General features: G+C 44.9%; 1 non-coding gene across 1 annotated transcript; it reads right to left on the bottom strand.

Annotated features, from left to right (window-relative positions):
* Positions 1-6,665: 6,665 nt before the first annotated feature.
* trnav-aac (transfer RNA valine (anticodon AAC)) lies at positions 6,666-6,738 on the bottom strand. The gene has a single exon. It is a non-coding gene; the product is annotated as a tRNA-Val (tRNA).
* Between the last annotated feature and the right edge of the window lie 3,538 nt (positions 6,739-10,276).

The raw sequence follows: 10,276 nt of genomic DNA on the forward strand, positions 1-10,276 counted from the left end.
AAATTGCGGAGCATTTGGATAGCAGTAACAGGATCGTTCCGAGTCAGCATGTATTTAAAACGGGGAAATCATGTTAGATTAATCTTCTGGATTTTTTTGAGGATGTAAGCAGGAAAATGGACAGCGGAGAGCCAGTGGATGTAGTGTACCTAGACTTTCAGAACGCCGTCGACAAAGTCCCACATAGGAGATTAGTGGACAAAATTAGAGCACATGGTATTGGGGATAGGGTACTGAAATGGACAGAAAATTGGTTGGCAGGCAGGAAACAAAGGGTAGGGCTAAATGGGTCCCTTTGAGAAAGGCAGCCAGTGACTAGTGGGGTACCGCAAGGATCGGTGCTGGGGCCGCAGCTACTTACACTATACATTAATGACTTGGATGAAGGGATTAAAAGTAACATTAGTATATTTGCAGATGACACAATGCTGGGTCGCAGGGTGTACAGTGAGGAAGATGCTATGAGGCTGCAAGTGACTTGGACAGGTTGCGTGAGTGGGCAGACGCATGGCCGATGCAGTTTAATGTGGATAAATGTGAGGTTATCCACTTTGGTAGTAAGAACAGGAAGGCAGATTATTAAATGAATGCTGTCAAGCTAGGAAAAGGGGACGTACAACGAGATCTGGGTGTCCGACTTCAACAGTCACTGAAAGGAAGCATGCAGGTGCAGCAGGCAGTGAAGGAAGCTAATGGAATTTTGGCCTTCATAACAAGAGGAGTTGAGTATAGGAGCAAAGAGGTCCTTCTGCAGTTGTGGCGGGACCCTAGTAAGACCACACCTGGAGTAGTGTGTACAGTTCTGGTCTCCAAACTTGCTATTGAGGGAGTGCAGCGGAGGTTCGCGAGGTTAATTCTCGGAATGGCTGGACTGTCGTACGTTGAAAGAATGGAGCGATTGGGCTTGTATACTCTGGAATTTAGAAGGATGAGAGGGGATCTTATTGAAACATGTAAGATTATTAAGGGATTGGACACGCTAGAGGCAGGAAACATGTTCCCGATGTTGGGGGAGTCCCGAAGCAGGGGCCATAGTTTGAGAATAAGGGGTAGGCCATTTTGAAAGGAGATGTGGAAAAACGTTTTCACTCAGAGAATTGCTAAGCTGTGGAAGTCTCTGTCTCAGAAGAGAGTGGAGGCCATTTCTCTGGATGCTTTCAATAGAGAGTTAGATATAGCTCTTAATGATAGCGTAGTCAAGGGATATGGGGTGAAGGTAGTAACGGGGTACTGATTGTGGATGATCAGCCATGATCACAGTGAATGGCGATGCTGGCTCGAAGGGCAGAATGGCCTACTCCTGCACCTATTGCCTATTGTCTACTGTCTATTGAATTAGTAGCCCATCGCCTTAAGCGCTCGGCTACCTCGTCCGTTCTTAAGATTCGGGACCACTTTTACAAACTATATTGTCTTTCTCTCGTGTTCCATGTTTTCAAGTCGATATTTTACATTTTACTTCCATTTACGCTCTCGGTCACCTCTACTTGATTTCTAAACCTTTGGCATCCCGAACATTTGTTGATCTATTTTCGCAAAGTTATACCCTATGGTTATACCTCGCTGTTTGGCGAGGAAATATCTAAGCAGGAATGTTTATTAATCTCCACATGACAGCGGCATCTCCGGAATTACCCTTCTTCTATCGAACGATTATTGGAAGCAGAATGAAGATCAACGTAACATGGGATACAGCGATGGTGCGGAATGCGTGCAGCGCAATAGCCGAAAAAAAGGCAGGGAGGTCTGGCGGTTGTGGACGAATCAACACCTGCGTTTAGTTGAATAAACGTTTGGTTCATTGGAACATAGAAAATAGGTGCAGGAGTAGGCCATTCGGCCCTTCGAGCCTGCACCGCCATTCAATATGATCATGGCTGATCATCGAACTCAGTATCCCGATCTTGCCTTCTCTCCATCCCTTTAGCCACACGGGCCACATCTAACACCCTCTTAAATATAGCCAATGAACTGGCCTCAACTACCTTCTGTTCCAGAGATTTCCACAGATTCACCACTCCAGCCTGTCCAACACCTTAAGAATTTTGTAAGTTTCTATAAGATCCACCCTCAATCTTCTAAATTCCAGCGAGTACAAGCCGAGTCTATCCAGTCTTTCTTCATATGAAAGTCCTGCCATCCCAGGAATCAATCTGGTGAACCTTCTTTGTACTCCCTCTATGGCAAGAATGTCTTTCCTCAGATTAGGAGACCAAAACTGTACGTAATACTCCTGGTGTGGTCTCACCAATGCCCTGTATAACTGCAGTAGAACCTCCCTGCTCCTATACTCAAATCCTTTTCCTATGAATGCTTACATACCATTCGCGTTCTTCACTGCCTGCTGCACCTGCATACCCACTTTCAATGACTGGTGTACCACGACACCCAGATCTCGTTGCATCTCCCCTTTTCCAAACCGGCCGGAATGGTGGCCGGTCTGCTTTCCTGTTCTTGCCACCAAAGTGGATAACCTCGCATTGATCCACATTATACTGCATCTGCAATGCATTTGCCCACTCGCCTAACCTATCCAAGTCATCTTGCAGCCTCCTAGCATCCTCCTCACAGCTAACACTGCCCTCCCCAGCTTCGTGTCATCCGCAAACTTGGAGATGTTGCATTCAATTCCCTCGTCCAAATCATTAATATATATTGTAAATAGCTGGGGTCCCAGCACTGAGCCTTGCGGTACCCCACTAGTCACTGCCTGCCATTCTGAAAAGGACCCGTTTATTGCTACCCTTTGCTTCCTGTCTGCCAGCCAGTTCTCTATCCACATCAATACTGAACCCACAATACCGTGTACTTTAAGTTTGCATACTAATCTCTTATGTGGGACCTTGTCGATAGCCTTCTGGAAGTCCAGATATAACATATCCACTGGTTCTCCATTATCCACTCTACTAGTTACATCCTCGAAAAATTCTATGATTCGTCAGACATGATTTACCTTTCATAAATCCATACCGACTTTGTCCAATGATTTCTCCACTTGCCAAATGTGCTGCTATCCCATCTTTAATAACTGACTCTAGCATTTTCTCCGCTACTGGTCCGTAATTCCCCGTTTTCTCTCTCCCTCCCTTTTTGAAAAGTGGGGTTACATTAGCTACCCTCCAATCCTCAGGAACTACTCCAGAATCTAACGAGTTTTGAAAAATTATCACTAATGCATCCACTATTTCTGGGGCTACCTCCTTAAGCACTCTGGGATGCAGCCTATCTGGCCCTGGGGATTTATCGGCCTTTAATCCATTCAATTTACCTAACACCATTTCCCGACTAACCTGGATTTCACTCAGTCCCTCCATCTCATTTGACCCCCGCTCCCCTGCTATTTCCGGCAGATTATTTGTTTTCTTTAGTGAAGACAGAACTAAAGTAGTTATTCAATTGGTCTGCCATGTCCTTGTTCCCTATGATCAATTCACCTGTTTCTGACTCATTTGTTTTAACTAATCTTTTTCTCTTCACATATCTATGAAAGCTTCTGCAGTCAGTTTTTATGTTGCCTGCCAGTTTTCTTTCATAATCTATTTTCCCTATCCTAAATAAGCCCTTTGTACTCCTCTGCTGGACTCTGAATTTCTCCCAGTCCTCTGGTAGGCTGCTTTTCCTTGCTAATTTGTATGCTTCATCTTTTGTTTTGATACTATCCCTAATTTCCCTTGTTAGCCACGGATACACTACCTTCCCTGATTTATTCTTTTGCCAAACTGGGATGAACAATTGTTGTAGTTCATCCATGCGGTCATTCAATGCCTTCCATTGCATATCCACCGTCAACCCTTGAAGAATCAATTGCCAGTCTATCTTGGCCAATTCACGTCTCATACCCTCAAAGTTAACTTTCTTTAAGTTCAGAACCGTTGTTTCTGAATTAACTATGTCATTATCCATCCTAATGAAGAACTCAAGCGGCCACGCACATCAAGACTGTTCCTCATTACTCAATATCCAGTCTAGAATAGCCTGCTCTCGTTGGTTCTGTTCCTGTTACATAACATCAGGTCAACAAAACGACAACTTTGGAATGCTTCTGCCTTTGGTTTTGAACCAGGGACATTTCGTGTGTTTGGCGAACGTGATCACCACTACACCGCAGAAACCCTCATGCACGGACAGATTTCAACATGGCCATATACATTTCAGTTTGCAAGTTGGCTGATAATCACAGGACACTGACGACTCCATCGTCTAAACGCATGCACGTTCTAACATATAACATATAACAACTACAGCATGGAAACAGGCCTGTTCGGCCCTACCAGTCCACGCCGACCATTCTCCCTGACCTAGTCTCATCTACCTGCACTCAGACCATAACCCTCCAATCCCCTCCTATCCATATACCTATCCAATTTACTCTTAAATAATAAAATCGAGCCAGCCTCCACCACTTCCACCGGAAGCCCATTCCATACAGCCACAACCCTCTGAGTAAAGAAGTTCCCCCTCATGTTACCCCTAAACCTTTGTCCCTCAATTCTGAAGCTATGTCCCCTTGTTGGAATCTTCCCCACTCTCAAAGGGAAAAGCCTACCCACGTCAACTCTGTCCGTCCCTCTCAAAATTTTAAAAACCTCTATCAAGTCCCCCCTCAACCTTCTACGCTCCAAAGAATAAAGACCCAACCTATTCAACCTCTCTCTGTAGCCTAAGTGCTGAAACCAGGCAACATTCTAGTAAATCTCCTCTGTACCCTTTCCATTTTGTCGACATCCTTCCTATAATTTGGCGACCAGAACTGCACACCATACTCCAGATTCGGCCTCACCAATGCCCTGTACAATTTCAACATTACATCCCAACTTCTATACTCGATGCTCTGATTTATAAAGGCAAGCATACCAAACGCCTTCTTCACCACCCTATCCACATGAGATTCCACCTTCAGGGAACAATGCACAGTTATTCCCAGATCCCTCTGTTCCACTGCATTCCTCAATTCCCTACCATTTACCCTGTACGTCCTATTTTGATTTGTCCTACCAAAATGCAGCACCTCACACTTATCAGCATTAAACTCCATCTGCCATCTTTCAGCCCACCCTCCCAAAAGGCCCAAGTCTCTCTGTAGACTTTGAAAATCTACCTCACTATCAACTACTCCACCTATCTTAGTATCATCTGCATATTTACTAATCCAATTTGCCACACCATCATCCAGATCATTAATGTAAATGACAAACAACAGTGGACCCAACACAGATCCTTGGGGCACTCCACTAGACACTGGCCTCCAACCTGACATACAATTGTCAACCATTACCCTCTGGTATCTCCCATTCAGCCATTGTTGAATCCATCTTGCAACCTCACTATTAATACCCAACGATTTAACCTTCTTAATCAACCTTCCATGTGGAACCTTGTCAAATGCCTTACTGAAGTCCATATAGACAACATCCACAGCCTTGCCCTTATCAATTTCCCTGGTAACCTCTTCAAAAAATTCAAGAAGATTAGTCAAACATGACCTTCCAGGCACAAATCCATGTTGACTGTTTCTAATCAGGCCTTGATTATCCAAATAATTATATATATTGTCCCTAAGTATCTTTTCCATTAATTTTCCCACAACAGACGTCAAACTAATAGGTCTATAATTGCTAGGTTTACTTTTAGAACCTTTTTTAAACAAAGGCACAACATGCGCAATGCGCCAATCTTCCGGCACCATCCCTGTTTCTAATGACGTTTGAAATATTTCCGTCATAGCCCCTGCTATTTCTGCACTAACTTCCCTCAATGTCCTAGGGAATATCCTATCAGGACCTGGAGACTTATCCACTTTTATATTCTTCAAAAGTGTCCGTACCTCCTCTTCTTTAATCCTCCTAATTTCCATCACTACTCTACTTGTTTCGCTTACCTCACATAATTCAATATCCATCTCCTCGGTAAATACCGAAGAAAAGAAATTGTTTAATATCTCCCCCATTTCTTCCGGCTCAGCACATAGCTGTCCACTCTGACTCTCTAATGGACCAATTTTATCCCTCACTATCCTTTTGCTATTGACAATCCCTCACTATCCTTTTGCTATTGTTCTCTGCACAAATGAGCACTGACTTTGCAGAGACATTCCTGTAACGTTAACACCGCAAAGGAATTAGGTGGGAAAATAAACCGGCTCCAACTGAAGCAAGCCCTGCGGTTTCAATTATACGCACTCTGCGTGTGGCCTCCCGCATTCCCTTCTGCCCGAGAGACAGGAATCTCGATCTTCAGATCTGAAAGATAGGAGCGAAACAGTCATAGAGAGAAATTAACAACTGTTAATGATAACTACATTGGAGAGAAGGAAAATCAGCCTGCTTTTCGTGTACTGTGAGCAATTTTGGGCATGATGTCTCAGGAAGGATGTTGTGTCTTCCAGGTCACTGTCCGTAGTTCTCCTTGCTGCGTCTTTTTTCACGTTCTCCTTACTTCTATTCAATCCGGTCCCAACGTGAATGAAAGGCCAACAGAGGATAACCACATGATTGCAGTGCGTGTAGGTGCAGCTACAGCAGAGGAAGCATTGTACTCTTCGAAGTATAGAGTGAATCATAGAATGAGAAGGGAACAGAAAAATTATGTCGTGGGGCTTGTGCAGAGATTGTTTGTCGTTTTCTTACTGTTAATTCACTTTAGGTCAACACAACCAAAACTTGGAATGTTTCTGCCTGGTTTCGAACCAGGGACCTTTCGCGTGTTAGGCGAACGTGATAACCACTACACTACAGAAACCGCGTAGGTAAGAACTGCAGATGTTGGTTTAAATCGAAGGCAGTCACAAAATGCTGGAGTAACTCAGCGGGACAGTCAGCATCTCTGGAGAGAAGGAATGCGTGACATTTCGGGTCGAGACTCCTCTTTAGACTCACTGCCTGGACCTGAAATGTCACCCATTTCTTCTCTCTAGAGATGCTGCCTGTCCCACTGAGTTGCTCCAGTATTTTATGTATACCGACACTACAGAAAGCTTTGGCAAGAGATGCACGGGCAGGTTTGAACACACCCATACACATTTAATTTTGCAAGTTCGCTGTTCGTCACAAGACACTGACGACCCCAACGCCTCCAATTACGCACGTTCTCTGCACAATTGAACACTGATCTCGCTGAGCCTTTCCTGTAACGTTAACACCGCAAAGTAATTCTGTGGGAAAAGGAAGCGACTCCCACTGAAGCAAGCCCACCGGTTTTAACTGCACGCACATATTTCGCTTTCTGCGTGTGGCCTCGTGCATTCCGTTCTGCCTGTGAGATGCGGAAATCGATCCTCAGATCTGAAAGACAGGGGAGAAACAGTCATAGAGATAAATTAACAACTGCTAATGATAACTACATTGAGGGAAGGAAACGAAGAGGGAACATTCCGACCAGGAGTGCAAGATTAACAATGAGACCAGGCGATTAACTCAGATACGTACAGGTATTAACTCCAAAGACGTACAGGTATGTAGGTTAATTGGCTGGGTAAATGTAAAAATTGTCCCTAGTGGGTGTAGGATAGTGTTAATGTACGGGGATCGCTGGGCGGCACGGACTTGGAGGGCCGAAAAGGCCTGTTTCCGGCTGTATATATATGATATGATATGATATGATATGATACAGAGATAACATAATGACGATAGTTGTATTTCTTACCCTGTGCCAGATACCGAACTGACCATGGAAGGGGAATTCTCCCAACCCATCCCATGCTCGTCCCCCCAGTAGAACAGAGACCGGGATGATGTACCCGGTGACAACAATGGACGAAACTGTCGTGGAACGACACTGGTAGAAGAGAGGTACCTGGGATCTGGCCTCCTGCGTTGCTTACCAATGTCGCCTGCGGGAGGCTCCCCGGGAAGAAGGCTGAGGCTTTATAAGGCGTTGATCAGGCCACTTTTCGTGTACTGTGAGCAATTTTGGGCATGATGTCTGAGGAAGAATATGTTGTCTCCAGAGAGGGCCCCGAAGAGGTTTACATGAATGATCCCAGCAATGAGATGGTTACCATGTCAGGAGCATATGATGGCACTGGGCCTGTTGTCATCGTCAATGACTCCTTTCGGATGAGGATGAATGTCTTTAGTCAGTGGGTGGTAAAACTGTGGACTTGATTGCCACAGAAGCCGGTGGAGGCCATGTCAATGGATATTTTTAAGACAGGTTCTTGATTAGTACGGGTGTCAGGTTCATGGGGAGAAGGCAGAACGTGGTTAGGGGGAGAGACTGATCAGACATGATTGAATGGCAGAGTAGACCTGGTGGGCCGAGTGGCCTAATTTTGTTCCTGTCATTTGACTTGATATAGTGTGTCCACGAGGTGACAAGACAGTGACCACAAAATCCAGCCGATCCACCGAACCACTGCACACGATTGTGTGTAAATAAAGCACACAATGTAACGATCAATGTCACTCCATGTGCCATACCTCTTTTCAGGATAGCTTTCCACAGCTCTGAGGCAGTCGGGCTATTATTCGACTCCAGATACATCTACCACAAGAATAACGAACCGTTATCGGAGTCGATGCTGTTCGGCAGGTGAGAAATAAGGATATCGCGAGAACGACTTAAACTGAATTCATGGAATTGTGTTCTCGAGATCAATTTGCGAGAACACTGTACTATGCTGATATACCCCGATTTTACAATAGACAATAGACAATAGACAATAGGTGCAGGAGTAGGCCATTCAGCCCTTCGAGCCAGCACCGCCATTCAATGCGATCATGGCTGATCACTCTCAATCAGTACCCCGTTCCTGCCTTCTCCCCATACCCCCACACTCCGCTATCCTTAAGAGCTCTATCCAGCTCTCTCTTGAAAGCATCCAACGAACTGGCCTCCACTGCCTTCTGAGGCAGAGAATTCCACACCTTCACCACCCTCTGACTGAAAAAGTTCTTCCTCATCTCCGTTCTAAATGGCCTACCCCTTATTCTCAAACTGTGGCCCCTTGTTCTGGACTCCCCCAACATTGGGAACATGTTATCTGCCTCTAATGTGTCCAATCCCCTAATTATCTTATATGTTTCAATAAGATCCCCCCTCATCCTTCTAAATTCCAGTGTATACAAGCCCAATCGCTCCAGCCTTTCAACATACGACAGTCCCGCCATTCCGGGAATTAACCTAGTGAACCTACGCTGCACGCCCTCCATAGCAAGAATATCCTTCCTCAAATTTGGAGACCAAAACTGCACACAGTACTCCAGGTGCGGTCTCACCAGGGCCCGGTACAACTGTAGAAGGACCTCTTTGCTCCTATACTCAACTCCTCTTGTTACGAAGGCCAACATTCCATTGGCTTTCTTCACTGCCTGCTGAACCTGCACGCTTCCTTTCATTGACTGATGCACTAGGACACCCAGATCTCGTTGAACTCCCCCTCCTCCTAACTTGACACCAATCAGATAATAATCTGCCTTTCTATTCTTACTTCCAAAGTGAATAACCTCACACTTACCTACATTAAACTGCATCTGCCATGTATCCGCCCACTCACACAACCTGTCCAAGTCACCCTGCAGCCTTATTGCATCTTCCTCACAATTCACACTACCCCCCAACTTAGTATCATCTGCAAATTTGCTAATGGTACTTTTAATCCCTTCGTCTAAGTCATTAATGTATATCGTAAATAGCTGGGGAACAATAGGAAATGGCAAAGAAGGAAGGTTGGGAAGATAGTGGAAGATCTTCCAGGTATTTTTGAAGCCATCGTTCTGGGACGACTGTATACCGTTTCTCCAAGATGTGGTGACCTCTTCTACTTGAGACTGATTCTCCTTCACGTAAAAGGGCCATTGTCATTCGATTCAGTGAGGATACAATGCGGACATGTTCTTCCTTCCCTCAAAGACGTCTGCATAGTATGAATGAATGAATGAATGAACGAATGAATGAATGAATAAGTTTAATGGCCAAGTATGTGCGTATAAAAGGAATGTGCCTTGCTGTGCCGCTCACAAATGACAACACAAACCTACAGTTAACAATTAAGAATAAAGCATAAACACATCAAAACAATAAGGATACAACATTATGGTCTAAACACATGGGTGAAAATATCCAGAGCAAAAAAAGAGACTACAGACTTTGGTTATTGACTAGAACTACCACTCATGGGGGGAAAAAATATGCCTGGCTGTGGTTGCTTTGACAGTCCGGAGACGTCTTCTAGAGGGAGGTGCTGCAAGAGTTTGTGGCCAGGTTGAGAGCGGTCAGAGATGATCTTGCCCGGTCGTTTCCAGGCCCTTGCAGTGTACAATCCGTCAATGGGGGGAAG

The sequence above is a fragment of the Rhinoraja longicauda genome, chromosome 34 (assembly GCF_053455715.1).
Source record: "Rhinoraja longicauda isolate Sanriku21f chromosome 34, sRhiLon1.1, whole genome shotgun sequence".
Taxonomy (NCBI): domain Eukaryota; kingdom Metazoa; phylum Chordata; class Chondrichthyes; order Rajiformes; family Arhynchobatidae; genus Rhinoraja; species Rhinoraja longicauda.